General features: G+C 37.2%; 1 protein-coding gene across 1 annotated transcript in view; it reads right to left on the reverse strand.

The window, feature by feature from the left end:
- The window catches only part of LOC102810243 (bifunctional purine biosynthesis protein ATIC-like), a 97169-nt gene that overhangs the window by 67189 nt on the left and 7576 nt on the right, over window positions 1-22404 (reverse strand). The gene's annotated exons all lie outside the window — the stretch shown is intronic.

The raw sequence follows: 22404 nt of genomic DNA on the forward strand, positions 1-22404 counted from the left end.
ACCAGTCTAACCCTGTATACACTAGCAACCATTCTAACCCTGTATAAACTTTCAATCTGTTTGAACCAGTCTAACCCTGTATACAGTAGCAACTGATCTAACCCTGTATAAACTTTCAATCTGTCTAAACCAGTCTAACCCTGTATACACTAGCAACTGATCTAGCCCTGTATAAACTTTCAATCTGTCTAAACCAGTCTAACCCTGTATACACTAGCAACTGATCTAACCCTGTATAAATTTTCAATCTGTCTAAACCAGTCAAGCCCTCTATAAACTAGCATCTGTCTAAACCAGTCTAACTATGTATACACTAGCAACCATTCTAATCCTGTATAAACTTTAAATCTGTCTAATCCAGTCTAACGCTGTATACACTAGCAACTGATCTAACCCTGTATAAACTTTCAATCTGTCTAAACCAGTCTAACCCTGTATACACTAGCAACTGATCTAACCCTGTATAAACTTTCAATCTGTCTGAACCAGTCTAACCCTGTATACACTAGCAACTGATCTAACCCTGTATAAACTTTCAATCTGTCTAAACCAGTCTAACCCTGTATACACTAGCAAATGATCTAACCCTGTATACACTTTCAATCTGTCTAAACCAGTCTCACCCTGTATACAGTAGCAACTGATCTAACCCTGTATAAACTTTCAATCTGTCTGAACCAGTCTAACCCTGTATACACGAGCAACTGATCTAACCCTGTATAAACTTTCAATCTGTCTAAACCAGTCTAACCCTGTATACACTAGCAACTGATCTAACCATGTATAAACTTTCAATCTGTCTGAACCAGTCTAAGCCTGTATACACTAGCAAGTTCTAACCCTGTATAAACTTTCAATCTGTCTAAACCAGTCTACCCCTGTATACACTAGCAACTGATCTAACCCTGTATAAACTTTCAATCTGTCTAAACCAGTCTAACCCTGTATACACTAGCAACTGATCTAGCCCTGTATAAACTTTCAATCTGTCTAAACCAGTCTACCCCTGTATACACTAGCAACTGATCTAACCCTGTATAAACTTTCAATCTGTCTAAACCAGTCTAATCCTGTATACACTAGCAACTGATCTAACCCTGTATAAACTTTCAATCTGTCTAAACCAGTCTCACCCTGTATACACTAGCAACCATTCTAACCCTGTATAAACTTTCAATCTGTCTGAACCAGTCTAACCCTGTATACACTAGCAACCATTCTAACCCTGTATAAACTTTCAATCTGTTTGAACCAGTCTAACCCTGTATACAGTAGCAACTGATCTAACCCTGTATAAACTTTCAATCTGTCTAAACCAGTCTAACCCTGTATACACTAGCAACTGATCTAGCCCTGTATAAACTTTCAATCTGTCTAAACCAGTCTAACCCTGTATACACTAGCAACTGATCTAACCCTGTATAAATTTTCAATCTGTCTAAACCAGTCAAGCCCTCTATAAACTAGCATCTGTCTAAACCAGTCTAACTATGTATACACTAGCAACCATTCTAATCCTGTATAAACTTTAAATCTGTCTAATCCAGTCTAACGCTGTATACACTAGCAACTGATCTAACCCTGTATAAACTTTCAATCTGTCTAAACCAGTCTAACCCTGTATACACTAGCAACTGATCTAACCCTGTATAAACTTTCAATCTGTCTGAACCAGTCTAACCCTGTATACACTAGCAACTGATCTAACCCTGTATAAACTTTCAATCTGTCTAAACCAGTCTAACCCTGTATACACTAGCAAATGATCTAACCCTGTATACACTTTCAATCTGTCTAAACCAGTCTCACCCTGTATACAGTAGCAACTGATTTAACCCTGTATAAACTTTCAATCTGTCTGAACCAGTCTAACCCTGTATACACGAGCAACTGATCTAACCCTGTATAAACTTTCAATCTGTCTAAACCAGTCTAACCCTGTATACACTAGCAACTGATCTAACCATGTATAAACTTTCAATCTGTCTGAACCAGTCTAAGCCTGTATACACTAGCAAGTTCTAACCCTGTATAAACTTTCAATCTGTCTAAACCAGTCTACCCCTGTATACACTAGCAACTGATCTAACCCTGTATAAACTTTCAATCTGTCTAAACCAGTCTAACCCTGTATACACTAGCAACTGATCTAGCCCTGTATAAACTTTCAATCTGTCTAAACCAGTCTACCCCTGTATACACTAGCAACTGATCTAACCCTGTATAAACTTTCAATCTGTCTAAACCAGTCTAATCCTGTATACACTAGCAACTGATCTAACCCTGTATAAACTTTCAATCTGTCTAAACCAGTCTAATCCTGTATACACTAGCAACTGATCTAACCCTGTATAAACTTTCAATCTGTCTAAACCAGTCTAACCCTGTATACACTAGCAACTGATCTAGCCCTGTATAAACTTTCAATCTGTCTAAACCAGTCTACCCCTGTATACACTAGCAACTGATCTAACCCTGTATAAACTTTCAATCTGTCTAAACCAGTCTAATCCTGTATACACTAGCAACTGATCTAACCCTGTATAAACTTTCAATCTGTCTAAACCAGTCTACCCCTGTATACACTAGCAACCATTCTAACCCTGTATAAACTTTCAATCTGTTTGAACCAGTCTAACCCTGTATACAGTAGCAACTGATCTAACCCTGTATAAACTTTCAATCTGTTTAAACCAGTCTAACCATGTATACACTAGCAACTGTTCTAACCCTGAATAAACTTTCAATCTGTCTAAACCAGTCTAACCCTGTATACACTAGCAACTGATCTAACCCTGTATAAACTTTCAATCTGTATAAACCAGTCTAACTCTGTATACACTAGCAACCATTCTAACCCTGTATAAACATTCAATCTGTCTGAACCAGTCTAACCCTGTATACACTAGCAACCATTCTAACCCTGTATAAACTTTCAATCTGTTTGAACCAGTCTAACCCTGTATACAGTAGCAACTGATCTAACCCTGTATAAACTTTCAATCTGTCTAAACCAGTCTAACCCTGTATACACTAGCAACTGATCTAACCCTGTACAAACTTTCAATCTGTCTAAACCAGTCTAACCCTGTATACACTAGCAACTGATCTAACCCTGTATAAACTTTCAATCTGTCTGAACCAGTCTTACCCTGTATACACTAGCAAGATCTAACCCTGTATAAACTTTCAATCTGTTTAAACCAGTCTAACCCTGTATACACTAGCAAGATCTAACCCTGTATAAACTTTCAATCTGTCTAAACCAGTCTAACCCTGTATACACTAGCAACTGATCTAACCCTGTATAAACTTTCAATCTGTCTAAACCAGTCTAACCCTGTATACACTAGCAACTGTTCTAACCCTGAATAAACTTTCAATCTGTATAAACTTTCAATCTGTCTAAACCAGTCTAACCCTGTATATACTAGCAACTGATCTAACCCTGTATAAACTTTCAATCTGTCTAAACCAGTCTAACTCTGTATACACTAGCAACCATTCTAACCCTGTATAAACTTTCAATCTGTTTAAACCAGTCTAACCCTGTATACACTAGCAACTGTTCTAACCCTGAATAAACTTTCAATCTGTTTAAACCAGTCTAACCCTGTATACACTAGCAAGATCTAACCCTGTATAAACTTTCAATCTGTCTAAACCAGTCTAACCCTATATACACTAGCAAATGTTCTAACCCTGTATAAACTTTCAATCTGATTAAACCAGTCTAACCCTGTATACACTAGCAAGATCTAACCCTGTATAAACTTTCAATCTGTTTAAACCAGTCTAATCCTGTATACACTAGCAAGATCTAACCCTGTATAAACTTTCAATCTGTCTAAACCAGTCTAACCCTGTATACACTAGCAACTGATCTAACCCTGTATAAACTTTCAATCTGTATAAACCAGTATAACTCTGTATACACTAGCAACCATTCTAACCCTGTATAAACTTTCAATCTGTCTGAACCAGTCTAACCCTGTATACACTAGCAACCATTATAACCCTGTATAAACTTTCAATCTGTTTGAACCAGTCTAACCCTGTATACAGTAGCAACTGATCTAACCCTGTATAAACTTTCAATCTGTTTAAACCAGTCTAAACCTGTATACACTAGCAACTGTTCTAACCCTGAATAAACTTTCAATCTGTTTAAACCAGTCTAACCCTGTATACACTAGCAAGATCTAACCCTGTATAAACTTTCAATCTGTCTAAACCAGTCTAACCCTCTATACACTAGCAACTGATCTAACCCTGTATAAACTTTCAATCTGTCTGAACCAGTCTAACCCTGTATACACTAGCAAGATCTAACCCTGAATAAACTTTCAATCTGTTTAAACCAGTCTAACCCTGTATACACTAGCAACTGTTCTAACCCTGAATAAACTTTCAATCTGTCTAAACCAGTCTAACCCTGTATACACTAGCAACTGATCTAACCCTGTATAAACTTTCAATCTGTATAAACCAGTCTAACTCTGTATACACTAGCAACTGATCTAACCCTGTATAAACTTTCAATCTGTCTGAACCAGTCTAACCCTGTATACACTAGCAAGATCTAACCCTGTATAAACTTTCAATCTGTTTAAACCAGTCTACCCCTGTATACACTAGCAAGATCTAACCCTGTATAAACTTTCAATCTGTTTAAACCAGTCTAACCCTGTATACACTAGCAAGATCTAACCCTGTATAAACTTTCAATCTGTCTAAACCAGTCTAACCCTGTATACACTAGCAACTGATCTAACCCTGTATAAACTTTCAATCTGTATAAACCAGTCTAACTCTGTATACACTAGCAACCATTCTAACCCTGTATAAACTTTCAATCTGTCTGAACCAGTCTAACCCTGTATACACTAGCAACCATTCTAACCCTGTATAAACTTTCAATCTGTCTAAACCAGTCTAACCCTGTATACACTAGCAACTGATCTAGCCCTGTATAAACTTTCAATCTGTCTAAACCAGTCTAACCCTGTATACACTAGCAACTGATCTAACCCTGTATAAATTTTCAATCTGTCTAAACCAGTCAAGCCCTCTAAAACTAGCATCTGTCTAAACCAGTCTAACTCTGTATACACCAGCAACCATTCTAACCCTGTATAAACTTTCAATCTGTCTAATCCAGTCTAACCCTGTATACACTAGCAACTGATCTAACCCTGTATAAACTAGCAATCTGTCTAAACCAGTCTAACTCTGTATACACTAGCAACCATTCTAATCCTGTATAAACTTTAAATCTGTCTAATCCAGTCTAACGCTGTATACACTAGCAACCATTCTAACCCTGTATAAACTTTCAATCTGTTTGAACCAGTCTAACCCTGTATACAGTAGCAACTGATCTAACCCTGTATAAACTTTCAATCTGTCTAAACCAGTCTAACCCTGTATACACTAGCAACTGATCTAGCCCTGTATAAACTTTCAATCTGTCTAAACCAGTCTAACCCTGTATACACTAGCAACTGATCTAACCCTGTATAAATTTTCAATCTGTCTAAACCAGTCAAGCCCTCTATAAACTAGCATCTGTCTAAACCAGTCTAACTCTGTATACACTAGCAACCATTCTAACCCTGTATAAACTTTCAATCTGTCTGAACTAGTCTAACCCTGTATACACTAGCAACCATTCTAACCCTGTATAAACTTTCAATCTGTCTAAACCAGTCTAACCCTGTATACACTAGCAACTGATCTAACCCTGCATAAACTTTCAATCTGTATAGACCAGTCTAACCCTGTATACACCAGCAACTGATCTAACCCTGTATAAACTTTCAATCTGTCTAAACCAGTCTAACCCTGTATACACTAACAACCATTCTAACCCTGTATAAACTTTCAATCTGTTTAAACCAGTCTAACCCTGTATACACTAGCAACTGTTCTAACCCTGAATAAACTTTCAATCTGTTTAAACCAGTCTAACCCTGTATACACTAGCAAGATCTAACCCTGTATAAACTTTCAATCTGTCTAAACCAGTCTAACCCTATATACACTAGCAACTGTTCTAACCCTGTATAAACTTTCAATCTGATTAAACCAGTCTAACCCTGTATACACTAGCAAGATCGAACCCTGTATAAACTTTCAACCTGTTTAAACCAGTCTAACCCTGTATACACTAGCAAGATCTAAACCTGTATAAACTTTCAATCTGTCTAAACCAGTCTAACCCTGTATACACTAGCAACTGATCTAACCCTGTATAAACTTTCAATCTGTATAAACCAGTCTAACTCTGTATACACTAGCAACCATTCTAACCCTGTATAAACTTTCAATCTGTCTGAACCAGTCTAACCCTGTATACACTAGCAACCATTCTAACCCTGTATAAACTTTCAATCTGTTTGAACCAGTCTAACCCTGTATACAGTAGCAACTGATCTAACTCTGTATAAACTTTCAATCTGTTTAAACCAGTCTAACCCTGTATACACTAGCAACTGTTCTAACCCTGAATAAACTTTCAATCTGTTTAAACCAGTCTAACCGTGTATACACTAGCAAGATCTAACCCTGTATAAACTTTCAATCTGTCTAAACCAGTCTAAACCTCTATACACTAGCAACTGATCTAACCCTGTATAAACTTTCAATCTGTCTGAACCAGTCTAACCCTGTATACACTAGCAAGATCTAACCCTGAATAAACTTTCAATCTGTTTAAACCAGTCTAACCCTGTATACACTAGCAACTGTTCTAACCCTGAATAAACTTTCAATCTGTCTAAACCAGTCTAACCCTGTATACACTAGCAACTGATCTAACCCTGTATAAACTTTCAATCTGTATAAACCAGTCTAACTCTGTATACACTAGCAACCATTCTAACCCTGTATAAACTTTCAATCTGTCTGAACCAGTCTAACCCTGTATACACTAGCAACCATTCCAACCCTGTATAAACTTTCAATCTGTTTGAACCAGTCTAACCCTGTATACAGTAGCAACTGATCTAACCCTGTATAAACTTTCAATCTGTCTAAACCAGTCTAACCCTGTATACACTAGCAACTGATCTAACCCTGTATAAACTTTCAATCTGTCTAAACCAGTCTAACCCTGTATACACTAGCAACTGATCTAACCCTGTATAAACTTTCAATCTGTCTGAACCAGTCTAACCCTGTATACACTAGCAAGATCTAACCCTGTATAAACTTTCAATCTGTTTAAACCAGTCTACCCCTGTATACACTAGCAAGATCTAACCCTGTATAAACTTTCAATCTGTTTAAACCAGTCTAACCCTGTATACACTAGCAAGATCTAACCCTGTATAAACTTTCAATCTGTCTAAACCAGTCTAACCCTGTATACACTCGCAACTGATCTAACCCTGTATAAACTTTCAATCTGTATAAACCAGTCTAACTCTGTATACACTAGCAACCATTCTAACCCTGTATAAACTTTCAATCTGTCTGAACCAGTCTAACCCTGTATACACTAGCAACCATTCTAACCCTGTATAAACTTTCAATCTGTTTGAACCAGTCTAACCCTGTATACAGTAGCAACTGATCTAACCCTGTATAAACTTTCAATCTGTCTGAACCAGTCTAACCCTGTATACACTAGCAACTGATCTAACCCTGTATAAATTTTCAATCTGTCTAAACCAATCTAGCCCTCTATAAACTAGCAATCTGTCTAAACCAGTCTAACTCTGTATACACTAGCAACCATTCTAATCCTGTATAAACTTTAAATCTGTCTAATCCAGTCTAACCCTGTATACACTAGCTGCTGATCTAACCCTGTATAAACTTTCAATCTGTCTAAACCAGTCTAACCCTGTATACACTAGCAACTGATCTAACTCTGTATAAACTTTCAATCTGTCTAAACCAGTCTAACCCTGTATACAGTAGCAACTGATCTAACCCTGTATAAACTTTCAATCTGTCTAAACCAGTCTAACCCTGTATACACTAGCAACTGATCTAGCCCTGTATAAACTTTCAATCTGTCTAAACCAGTCTAACCCTGTATACACTAGCAACTGATCTAACCCTGTATAAATTTTCAATCTGTCTAAACCAGTCAAGCCCTCTATAAACTAGCATCTGTCTAAACCAGTCTAACTCTGTATACACTAGCAACCATTCTAACCCTGTATAAACTTTCAATCTGTCTGAACTAGTCTAACCCTGTATACACTAGCAACCATTCTAACCCTGTATAAACTTTCAATCTGTCTAAACCAGTCTAACCCTGTATACACTAGCAACTGATCTAACCCTGCATAAACTTTCAATCTGTATAGACCAGTCTAACCCTGTATACACCAGCAACTGATCTAACCCTGTATAAACTTTCAATCTGTCTAAACCAGTCTAACCCTGTATACACTAGCAACTGATCTAACCCTGTATACATTTTCAATCTGTCTAAACCAGTCAAGCCCTCTATAAACTAGCAATCTGTCTAAACCAGTCTAACTCTGTATACACTAGCAACCATTCTAATCCTGTATAAACTTTAAATCTGTCTAATCCAGTCTAACCCTGTATACACTAGCTGCTGATCTAACCCTGTATAAACTTTCAATCTGTCTAAACCAGTCTAACCCTGTATACACTAGCAACTGATCTAACTCTGTATAAACTTTCAATCTGTCTAAACCAGTCTAACTCTGTATACACTAACAACCATTCTAACCCTGTATAAACTTTCAATCTGTTTAAACCAGTCTAACCCTGTATACACTAGCAACTGTTCTAACCCTGAATAAACTTTCAATCTGTTTAAACCAGTCTAACCCTGTATACACTAGCAAGATCTAACCCTGTATAAACTTTCAATCTGTCTAAACCAGTCTAACCCTATATACACTAGCAACTGTTCTAACCCTGTATAAACTTTCAATCTGATTAAACCAGTCTAACCCTGTATACACTAGCAAGATCTAACCCTGTATAAACTTTCAACCTGTTTAAACCAGTCTAACCCTGTATACACTAGCAAGATCTAAACCTGTATAAACTTTCAATCTGTCTAAACCAGTCTAACCCTGTATACACTAGCAACTGATCTAACCCTGTATAAACTTTCAATCTGTATAAACCAGTCTAACCCTGTATACACTAGCAACCATTCTAACCCTGTATAAACTTTCAATCTGTTTGAACCAGTCTAACCCTGTATACAGGAGCAACTGATCTAACCCTGTATAAACTTTCAATCTGTTTAAACCAGTCTAACCCTGTATACACTAGCAACTGTTCTAACCCTGAATAAACTTTCAATCTGTTTAAACCAGTCTAACCGTGTATACACTAGCAAGATCTAACCCTGTATAAACTTTCAATCTGTCTAAACCAGTCTAAACCTCTATACACTAGCAACTGATCTAACCCTGTATAAACTTTCAATCTGTCTGAACCAGTCTAACCCTGTATACACTAGCAAGATCTAACCCTGAATAAACTTTCAATCTGTTTAAACCAGTCTAACCCTGTATACACTAGCAACTGTTCTAACCCTGAATAAACTTTCAATCTGTCTAAACCAGTCTAACCCTGTATACACTAGCAACTGATCTAACCCTGTATAAACTTTCAATCTGTATAAACCAGTCTAACTCTGTATACACTAGCAACCATTCTAACCCTGTATAAACTTTCAATCTGTCTGAACCAGTCTAACCCTGTATACACTAGCAACCATTCCAACCCTGTATAAACTTTCAATCTGTTTGAACCAGTCTAACCCTGTATACAGTAGCAACTGATCTAACCCTGTATAAACTTTCAATCTGTCTAAACCAGTCTAACCCTGTATACACTAGCAACTGATCTAACCCTGTATAAACTTTCAATCTGTCTGAACCAGTCTAACCCTGTATACACTAGCAAGATCTAACCCTGTATAAACTTTCAATCTGTTTAAACCAGTCTACCCCTGTATACACTAGCAAGATCTAACCCTGTATAAACTTTCAATCTGTTTAAACCAGTCTAACCCTGTATACACTAGCAAGATCTAACCCTGTATAAACTTTCAATCTGTCTAAACCAGTCTAACCCTGTATACACTCGCAACTGATCTAACCCTGTATAAACTTTCAATCTGTATAAACCAGTCTAACTCTGTATACACTAGCAACCATTCTAACCCTGTATAAACTTTCAATCTGTCTGAACCAGTCTAACCCTGTATACACTAGCAACCATTCTAACCCTGTATAAACTTTCAATCTGTTTGAACCAGTCTAACCCTGTATACAGTAGCAACTGATCTAACCCTGTATAAACTTTCAATCTGTCTGAACCAGTCTAACCCTGTATACACTAGCAACTGATCTAACCCTGTATAAATTTTCAATCTGTCTAAACCAATCTAGCCCTCTATAAACTAGCAATCTGTCTAAACCAGTCTAACTCTGTATACACTAGCAACCATTCTAATCCTGTATAAACTTTAAATCTGTCTAATCCAGTCTAACCCTGTATACACTAGCTGCTGATCTAACCCTGTATAAACTTTCAATCTGTCTAAACCAGTCTAACCCTGTATACACTAGCAACTGATCTAACTCTGTATAAACTTTCAATCTGTCTAAACCAGTCTAACCCTGTATACACTAGCAACTGATCTAACCCTGTATAAACTTTCAATCTGTATAAACCAGTCTAACTCTGTATACACTAGCAACCATTCTAACCCTGTATAAACTTTCAATCTGTCTGAACCAGTCTAACCCTGTATACACTAGCAACCATTCTAACCCTGTATAAACTTTCAATCTGTTTGAACCAGTCTAACCCTGTATACAGTAGCAACTGATCTAACCCTGTATAAACTTTCAATCTGTCTAAACCAGTCTAACCCTGTATACACTAGCAACCATTCTAACCCTGTATAAACTTTCAATCTGTCTAATCCAGTCTAACCCTGTATACACTAGCAACTGATCTAACCCTGTATAAACTTTCAATCTGTCTGAACCAGTCTAACCCTGTATACACTAGCAACTGATCTAACCCTGTATAAATTTTCAATCTGTCTAAACCAATCTAGCCCTCTATAAACTAGCAATCTGTCTAAACCAGTCTAACTCTGTATACACTAGCAACCATTCTAATCCTGTATAAACTTTAAATCTGTCTAATCCAGTCTAACGCTGTATACACTAGCAACTGATCTAACCCTGTATAAACTTTCAATCTGTCTAAACCAGTCTAACCCTGTATACACTAGCAACTGATCTAACTCTGTATAAACTTCCAATCTGTCTAAACCAGTCTAACCCTGTATACACTAGCAACTGATCTAACCCTGTATAAACTTTCAATCTGTCTAAACCAGTCTCACCCTGTATACACTAGCAACCATTCTAACCCTGTATAAACTTTCAATCTGTCTGAACCAGTCTAACCCTGTATACACTAGCAACCATTCTAACCCTGTATAAACTTTCAATCTGTTTGAACCAGTCTAACCCTGTATACAGTAGCAACTGATCTAACCCTGTATAAACTTTCAATCTGTCTAAACCAGTCTAACCCTGTATACACTAGCAACTGATCTAGCCCTGTATAAACTTTCAATCTGTCTAAACCAGTCTAACCCTGTATACACTAGCAACTGATCTAACCCTGTATAAATTTTCAATCTGTCTAAACCAGTCAAGCCCTCTATAAACTAGCATCTGTCTAAACCAGTCTAACTCTGTATACACTAGCAACCATTCTAACCCTGTATAAACTTTCAATCTGTCTAATCCAGTCTAACCCTGTATACACTAGCAACTGATCTAACCCTGTATAAACTTTCAATCTGTCTAAACCAGTCTAACCCTGTATACACTAGCAACTGATCTAACCCTGTATACATTTTCAATCTGTCTAAACCAGTCAAGCCCTCTATAAACTAGCAATCTGTCTAAACCAGTCTAACTCTGTATACACTAGCAACCATTCTAATCCTGTATAAACTTTAAATCTGTCTAATCCAGTCTAACCCTGTATACACTAGCTGCTGATCTAACCCTGTATAAACTTTCAATCTGTCTAAACCAGTCTAACCCTGTATACACTAGCAACTGATCTAACTCTGTATAAACTTTCAATCTGTCTAAACCAGTCTAACTCTGTATACACTAACAACCATTCTAACCCTGTATAAACTTTCAATCTGTTTAAACCAGTCTAACCCTGTATACACTAGCAACTGTTCTAACCCTGAATAAACTTTCAATCTGTTTAAACCAGTCTAACCCTGTATACACTAGAAAGATCTAACCCTGTATAAACTTTCAATCTGTCTAAACCAGTCTAACCCTATATACACTAGCAACTGTTCTAACCCTGTATAAACTTTCAATCTGATTAAACCAGTCTAACCCTGTATACAATAGCAAGATCTAACCCTGTATAAACTTTCAACCTGTTTAAACCAGTCTAACCCTGTATACACTAGCAAGATCTAAACCTGTATAAACTTTCAATCTGTCTAAACCAGTCTAACCCTGTATACACTAGCAACTGATCTAACCCTGTATAAACTTTCAATCTGTATAAACCAGTCTAACTCTGTATACACTAGCAACCATTCTAACCCTGTATAAACTTTCAATCTGTCTGAACCAGTCTAACCCTGTATACACTAGCAACCATTCTAACCCTGTATAAACTTTCAATCTGTTTGAACCAGTCTAACCCTGTATACAGTAGCAACTGATCTAACCCTGTATAAACTTTCAATCTGTTTAAACCAGTCTAACCCTGTATACACTAGCAACTGTTCTAACCCTGAATAAACTTTCAATCTGTTTAAACCAGTCTAACCGTGTATACACTAGCAAGATCTAACCCTGTATAAACTTTCAATCTGTCTAAACCAGTCTAAACCTCTATACACTAGCAACTGATCTAACCCTGTATAAACTTTCAATCTGTCTGAACCAGTCTAACCCTGTATACACTAGCAAGATCTAACCCTGAATAAACTTTCAATCTGTTTAAACCAGTCTAACCCTGTATACACTAGCAACTGTTCTAACCCTGAATAAACTTTCAATCTGTCTAAACCAGTCTAACCCTGTATACACTAGCAACTGATCTAACCCTGTATAAACTTTCAATCTGTATAAACCAGTCTAACTCTGTATACACTAGCAACCATTCTAACCCTGTATAAACTTTCAATCTGTCTGAACCAGTCTAACCCTGTATACACTAGCAACCATTCCAACCCTGTATAAACTTTCAATCTGTTTGAACCAGTCTAACCCTGTATACAGTAGCAACTGATCTAACCCTGTATAAACTTTCAATCTGTCTAAACCAGTCTAACCCTGTATACACTAGCAACTGATCTAACCCTGTATAAACTTTCAATCTGTCTAAACCAGTCTAACCCTGTATACACTAGCAACTGATCTAACCCTGTATAAACTTTCAATCTGTCTGAACCAGTCTAACCCTGTATACACTAGCAAGATCTAACCCTGTATAAACTTTCAATCTGTTTAAACCAGTCTACCCCTGTATACACTAGCAAGATCTAACCCTGTATAAACTTTCAATCTGTTTAAACCAGTCTAACCCTGTATACACTAGCAAGATCTAACCCTGTATAAACTTTCAATCTGTCTAAACCAGTCTAACCCTGTATACACTAGCAACTGATCTAACCCTGTATAAACTTTCAATCTGTATAAACCAGTCTAACTCTGTATACACTAGCAACCATTCTAACCCTGTATAAACTTTCAATCTGTCTGAACCAGTCTAACCCTGTATACACTAGCAACCATTCTAACCCTGTATAAACTTTCAATCTGTTTGAACCAGTCTAACCCTGTATACAGTAGCAACTGATCTAACCCTGTATAAACTTTCAATCTGTCTGAACCAGTCTAACCCTGTATACACTAGCAACTGATCTAACCCTGTATAAATTTTCAATCTGTCTAAACCAATCTAGCCCTCTATAAACTAGCAATCTGTCTAAACCAGTCTAACTCTGTATACATTAGCAACCATTCTAATCCTGTATAAACTTTAAATCTGTCTAATCCAGTCTAACCCTGTATACACTAGCTGCTGATCTAACCCTGTATAAACTTTCAATCTGTCTAAACCAGTCTAACCCTGTATACACTAGCAACTGATCTAACTCTGTATAAACTTTCAATCTGTCTAAACCAGTCTAACCCTGTATACACTAGCAACTGATCTAACCCTGTATAAACTTTCAATCTGTATAAACCAGTCTAACTCTGTATACACTAGCAACCATTCTAACCCTGTATAAACTTTCAATCTGTCTGAACCAGTCTAACCCTGTATACACTAGCAACCATTCTAACCCTGTATAAACTTTCAATCTGTTTGAACCAGTCTAACCCTGTATACAGTAGCAACTGATCTAACCCTGTATAAACTTTCAATCTGTCTAAACCAGTCTAACCCTGTATACACTAGCAACTGATCTAGCCCTGTATAAACTTTCAATCTGTCTAAACCAGTCTAACCCTGTATACACTAGCAACTGATCTAACCCTGTATAAATTTTCAATCTGTCTAAACCAGTCTAACCCTGTATACACTAGCAACTGATCTAGCCCTGTATAAACTTTCAATCTGTCTAAACCAGTCTAACCCTGTATACACTAGCAACTGATCTAACCCTGTATAAACTTTCAATCTGTATAAACCAGTCTAACTCTGTATACACTAGCAACCATTCTAACCCTGTATAAACTTTCAATCTGTCTGAACCAGTCTAACCCTGTATACACTAGCAACCATTCTAACCCTGTATAAACTTTCAATCTGTTTGAACCAGTCTAACCCTGTATACAGTAGCAACTGATCTAACCCTGTATAAACTTTCAATCTGTCTAAACCAGTCTAACCCTGTATACACTAGCAACTGATCTAGCCCTGTATAAACTTTCAATCTGTCTAAACCAGTCTAACCCTGTATACACTAGCAACTGATCTAACCCTGTATAAATTTTCAATCTGTCTAAACCAGTCAAGCCCTCTATAAACTAGCATCTGTCTAAACCAGTCTAACTCTGTATACACTAGCAACCATTCTAATCCTGTATAAACTTTAAATCTGTCTAATCCAGTCTAACGCTGTATACACTAGCAACTGATCTAACCCTGTATAAACTTTCAATCTGTCTAAACCAGTCTAACCCTGTATACATTAGCAACTGATCTAACTCTGTATAAACTTTCAATCTGTCTAAACCAGTCTAACCCTGTATACACTAGCAACTGATCTAACCCTGTATAAACTTTCAATCTGTCTAAACCAGTCTCACCCTGTATACACTAGCAACCATTCTAACCCTGTATAAACTTTCAATCTGTCTGAACCAGTCTAACCCTGTATACACTAGCAACCATTCTAACCCTGTATAAACTTTCAATCTGTTTGAACCAGTCTAACCCTGTATACAGTAGCAACTGATCTAACCCTGTATAAACTTTCAATCTGTCTAAACCAGTCTAACCCTGTATACACTAGCAACTGATCTAGCCCTGTATAAACTTTCAATCTGTCTAAACCAGTCTAACCCTGTATACACTAGCAACTGATCTAACCCTGTATAAATTTTCAATCTGTCTAAACCAGTCAAGCCCTCTATAAACTAGCATCTGTCTAAACCAGTCTAACTCTGTATACACTAGCAACCATTCTAACCCTGTATAAACTTTCAATCTGTCTAATCCAGTCTAACCCTGTATACACTAGCAACTGATCTAACCCTGTATAAACTTTCAATCTGTCTGAACCAGTCTAACCCTGTATACACTAGCAACTGATCTAACCCTGTATAAATTTTCAATCTGTCTAAACCAATCTAGCCCTCTATAAACTAGCCATCTGTCTAAACCAGTCTAACTATGTATACACTAGCAACCATTCTAATCCTGTATAAACTTTAAATCTGTCTAATCCAGTCTAACGCTGTATACACTAGCAACTGATCTAACCCTGTATAAACTTTCAATCTGTCTAAACCAGTCTAACCCTGTATACACTAGCAACTGATCTAACCCTGTATAAACTTTCAATCTGTCTGAACCAGTCTAACCCTGTATACACTAGCAACTGATCTAACCCTGTATACACTTTCAATCTGTCTGAACCAGTCTAAGCCTGTATACACTAGCAACTGATCTAACTCTGTATAAACTTTCAATCTGTCTAAACCAGTCTAACCCTGTATACACTAGCAACTGATCTAACCCTGTATAAACTTTCAATCTGTCTAAACCAGTCTCACCCTGTATACAGTAGGAACTGATCTAACCCTGTATAAACTTTCAATCTGTCTGAACCAGTCTAACCCTGTATACACGAGCAACTGATCTAACCCTGTATAAACTTTCAATCTGTCTAAACCAGTCTAACCCTGTATACACTAGCAACTGATCTAACCATGTATAAACTTTCAATCTGTCTGAACCAGTCTAAGCCTGTATACACTAGCAAGTTCTAACCCTGTATAAACTTTCAATCTGTCTAAACCAGTCTACCCCTGTATACACTAGCAACTGATCTAACCCTGTATAAACTTTCAATCTGTCTAAACCAGTCTAACCCTGTATACACTAGCAAGTTATAACCCTGTATAAACTTTCAATCTGTCTAAACCAGTCTACCCCTGTATACACTAGCAACTGATCTAACCCTGTATAAACTTTCAATCTGTCTAAACCAGTCTAATCCTGTATACACTAGCAACTGATCTAACCCTGTATAAACTTTCAATCTGTCTAAACCAGTCTAATCCTGTATACACTAGCAACTGATCTAACCCTGTATAAACTTTCAATCTGTCTAAACCAGTCTAACCCTGTATACACTAGCAACTGATCTAGCCCTGTATAAACTTTCAATCTGTCTAAACCAGTCTACCCCTGTATACACTAGCAACTGATCTAACCCTGTATAAACTTTCAATCTGTCTAAACCAGTCTAATCCTGTATACACTAGCAACTGATCTAACCCTGTATAAACTTTCAATCTGTCTAAACCAGTCTAATCCTGTATACACTAGCAACTGATCTAACCCTGTATAAACTTTCAATCTGTCTAAACCAGTCTAACCCTGTATACACTAGCAACTGATCTAGCCCTGTATAAACTTTCAATCTGTCTAAACCAGTCTAACCCTGTATACACTAGCAACTGATCTAACCCTGTATAAATTTTCAATCTGTCTAAACCAGTCAAGCCCTCTATAAACTAGCATCTGTCTAAACCAGTCTAACTCTGTATACACTAGCAACCATTCTAACCCTGTATAAACTTTCAATCTGTCTAATCCAGTCTAACCCTGTATACACTAGCAACTGATCTAACCCTGTATAAACTTTCAATCTGTCTGAACCAGTCTAACCCTGTATACACTAGCAACTGATCTAACCCTGTATAAATTTTCAATCTGTCTAAACCAATCTAGCCCTCTATAAACTAGCAATCTGTCTAAACCAGTCTAACTATGTATACACTAGCAACCATTCTAATCCTGTATAAACTTTAAATCTGTCTAATCCAGTCTAACGCTGTATACACTAGCAACTGATATAACCCTGTATAAACTTTCAATCTGTCTAAACCAGTCTAACCCTGTATACACTAGCAACTGATCTAACCCTGTATAAACTTTAAATCTGTCTGAACCAGTCTAACCCTGTATACACTAGCAACTGATCTAACCCTGTATAAACTTTCAATCTGTCTAAACCAGTCTAACCCTGTATACACTAGCAACTGATCTAACCCTGTATAAACTTTCAATCTGTCTAAACCAGTCTCACCCTGTATACACGAGCAACTGATCTAACCCTGTATAAACTTTCAATCTGTCTAAACCAGTCTAACCCTGTATACACTAGCAACTGATCTAACCCTGTATAAACTTTCAATCTGTCTGAACCAGTCTAACCCTGTATACACGAGCAACTGATCTAACCCTGTATAAACTTTCAATCTGTCTAAACCAGTCTAACCCTGTATACACTAGCAACTGATCTAACCCTGTATAAACTTTCAATCTGTCTAAACCAGTCTACCCCTGTATACACTAGCAACTGATCTAACCCTGTATAAACTTTCAATCTGTCTAAACCAGTCTAACCCTGTATACACTAGCAAGTTCTAACCCTGTATAAACTTTCAATCTGTCTAAACCAGTCTACCCCTGTATACACTAGCAACTGATCTAACCCTGTATAAACTTTCAATCTGTCTAAAGCAGTCTAACCCTGTATACACTAGCAACTGATCTAACCCTGTATAAATTTTCAATCTGTCTAAACCAGTCTAATCCTATATACACTAGCAACTGATCTAACCCTGTATAAACTTTCAATCTGTCTAAACCAGTCTAACTCTGTATACACTAGCAACTGATCTAGCCCTGTATAAACTTTCAATCTGTCTAAACCAGTCTAACCCTGTATACACTAGCAACTGATCTAACCCTGTATAAATTTTCAATCTGTCTAAACCAGTCAAGCCCTCTATAAACTAGCATCTGTCTAAACCAGTCTAACTCTGTATACACTAGCAACCATTCTAACCCTGTATAAACTTTCAATCTGTCTAATCCAGTCTAACCCTGTATACACTAGCAACTGATCTAACCCTGTATAAACTTTCAATCTGTCTGAACCAGTCTAACCCTGTATACACTAGCAACTGATCTAACCCTGTATAAATTTTCAATCTGTCTAAACCAATCTAGCCCTCTATAAACTAGCAATCTGTCTAAACCAGTCTAACTATGTATACACTAGCAACCATTCTAATCCTGTATAAACTTTAAATCTGTCTAATCCAGTCTAACGCTGTATACACTAGCAACTGATATAACCCTGTATAAACTTTCAATCTGTCTAAACCAGTCTAACCCTGTATACACTAGCAACTGATCTAACCCTGTATAAACTTTAAATCTGTCTGAACCAGTCTAACCCTGTATACACTAGCAACTGATCTAACCCTGTATAAACTTTCAATCTGTCTAAACCAGTCTAACCCTGTATACACTAGCAACTGATCTAACCCTGTATAAACTTTCAATCTGTCTAAACCAGTCTCACCCTGTATACAGTAGCAACTGATCTAACCCTGTATAAACTTTCAATCTGTCTGAACCAGTCTAACCCTGTATACACGAGCAACTGATCTAACCCTGTATAAACTTTCAATCTGTCTAAACCAGTCTAACCCTGTATACACTAGCAACTGATCTAACCCTGTATAAACTTTCAATCTGTCTAAACCAGTCTACCCCTGTATACACTAGCAACTGATCTAACCCTGTATAAACTTTCAATCTGTCTAAACCAGTCTAACCCTGTATACACTAGCAAGTTCTAACCCTGTATAAACTTTCAATCTGTCTAAACCAGTCTAACCCTGTATACACTAGCAAGTTCTAACCCTGTATAAACTTTCAATCTGTTTAAACCAGTCTAACCCTGTATACATTAGCAACTGATCTAGCCCTGTATAAACTTTCAATCTGTCTAAACCAGTCTAACCCTGTATACACTAGCAACTGATCTAACCCTGTATAAACTTTCAATCTGTCTAAACCAGTCTAACCCTGTATACACTAGCAACTGATCTAACCCTGTATAAATTTTCAATCTGTCTAAACCAGTCTAACCCTGTATACACTAGCAACTGATCTAACCCTGTATAAACTTTCAATCTGTCTAAACCAGTCTACCCCTGTATACACTAGCAACTGATCTAACCCTGTATAAATTTTCAATCTGTCTAAACCAGTCTAACCCTGTATACACTAGCAAGTTCTAACCCTGTATAAACTTTCAATCTGTCTAAACCAGTCTACCCCTGTATACACTAGCAACTGATCTAACCCTGTATAAACTTTCAATCTGTCTAAACCAGTCTAACCCTGTATACATTAGCAACTGATCTAGCCCTGTATAAACTTTCAATCTGTCTAAACCAGTCTAACCCTGTATACACTAGCAACTGATCTAACCCTGTATAAATTTTCAATCTGTCTAAACCAGTCTAATCCTGTATACACTAGCAACTGATCTAACCCTGTATAAACTTTCAATCTGTCTAAACCAGTCTACCCCTGTATACACTAGCAACTGATCTAACCCTGTATAAACTTTCAATCTGTCTGAACCATTCTAACCCTGTATACACTAGCAAGTTCTAACCCTGTATAAATTTTCAATCTGTCTAAACCAGTCTAATCCTGTATACACTAGCAACTGATCTAACCCTGTATAAACTTTCAATCTGTCTAAACCAGTCTACCCCTGTATACACTAGCAACTGATCTAACCCTGTATAAACTTTCAATCTGTCTGAACCATTCTAACCCTGTATACACTAGCAAGTTCTAACCCTGTATAAACTTTCAATCTGTCTAAACCAGTCTACCCCTGTATACACTAGCAACTGATCTAACCCTGTATAAACTTTCAATCTGTCTAAACCAGTCTACCCCTGTATACACTAGCAACTGATCTAACCCTGTATAAACTTTCAATCTGTTTAAACCAGTCTAACCCTGTATACACTAGCAACCAGTCTAACCCTGTATAAACTTTCAATCTGTCTAAACCAGTCTAACCCTGTATACACTAGCAACTGATCTAACCCTGTATAAATTTTCAATCTGTCTAAACCAGTCTAATCCTGTATACACTAGCAACTGATCTAACCCTGTATAAACTTTCAATCTGTCTAAACCAGTCTAACTCTGTATACACTAGCAACTGATCTAGCCCTGTATAAACTTTCAATCTGTCTAAACCAGTCTAACCCTGTATACACTAGCAACTGATCTAACCCTGTATAAATTTTCAATCTGTCTAAACCAGTCAAGCCCTCTATAAACTAGCATCTGTCTAAACCAGTCTAACTCTGTATACACTAGCAACCATTCTAACCCTGTATAAACTTTCAATCTGTCTAATCCAGTCTAACCCTGTATACACTAGCAACTGATCTAACCCTGTATAAACTTTCAATCTGTCTGAACCAGTCTAACCCTGTATACACTAGCAACTGATCTAACCCTGTATAAATTTTCAATCTGTCTAAACCAATCTAGCCCTCTATAAACTAGCAATCTGTCTAAACCAGTCTAACTATGTATACACTAGCAACCATTCTAATCCTGTATAAACTTTAAATCTGTCTAATCCAGTCTAACGCTGTATACACTAGCAACTGATATAACCCTGTATAAACTTTCAATCTGTCTAAACCAGTCTAACCCTGTATACACTAGCAACTGATCTAACCCTGTATAAACTTTAAATCTGTCTGAACCAGTCTAACCCTGTATACACTAGCAACTGATCTAACCCTGTATAAACTTTCAATCTGTCTAAACCAGTCTAACCCTGTATACACTAGCAACTGATCTAACCCTGTATAAACTTTCAATCTGTCTAAACCAGTCTCACCCTGTATACAGTAGCAACTGATCTAACCCTGTATAAACTTTCAATCTGTCTGAACCAGTCTAACCCTGTATACACGAGCAACTGATCTAACCCTGTATAAACTTTCAATCTGTCTAAACCAGTCTAACCCTGTATACACTAGCAACTGATCTAACCCTGTATAAACTTTCAATCTGTCTAAACCAGTCTACCCCTGTATACACTAGCAACTGATCTAACCCTGTATAAACTTTCAATCTGTCTAAACCAGTCTAACCCTGTATACACTAGCAAGTTCTAACCCTGTATAAACTTTCAATCTGTCTAAACCAGTCTACCCCTGTATACATTAGCAACTGATCTAGCCCTGTATAAACTTTCAATCTGTCTAAACCAGTCTAACCCTGTATACACTAGCAAGTTCTAACCCTGTATAAACTTTCAATCTGTCTAAACCAGTCTAACCCTGTATACACTAGCAACTGATCTAACCCTGTATAAATTTTCAATCTGTCTAAACCAGTCTAATCCTGTATACACTAGCAACTGATCTAACCCTGTATAAACTTTCAATCTGTCTAAACCAGTCTAACTCTGTATACACTAGCAACTGATCTAACCCTGTATAAACTTTCAATCTGTCTAAACCAGTCTACCCCTGTATACACTAGCAACTGATCTAGCCCTGTATAAACTTTCAATCTGTCTAAACCAGTCTAACCCTGTATACACTAGCAACTGATCTAACCCTGTATAAATTTTCACTCTGTCTAAACCAGTCTAATCCTGTATACACTAGCAACTGATCTAACCCTGTATAAACTTTCAATCTGTCTCAGCCAGTCTAACTCTGTATACACTAACAACAGTTCTAACGCTGTTTAACTTTCAATCTGTCTAAACCAGTCTAACCCTGTATA

The sequence above is a fragment of the Saccoglossus kowalevskii genome, chromosome 20 (assembly GCF_978046115.1).
Source record: "Saccoglossus kowalevskii chromosome 20, keSacKowa6.1, whole genome shotgun sequence".
Taxonomy (NCBI): domain Eukaryota; kingdom Metazoa; phylum Hemichordata; class Enteropneusta; family Harrimaniidae; genus Saccoglossus; species Saccoglossus kowalevskii.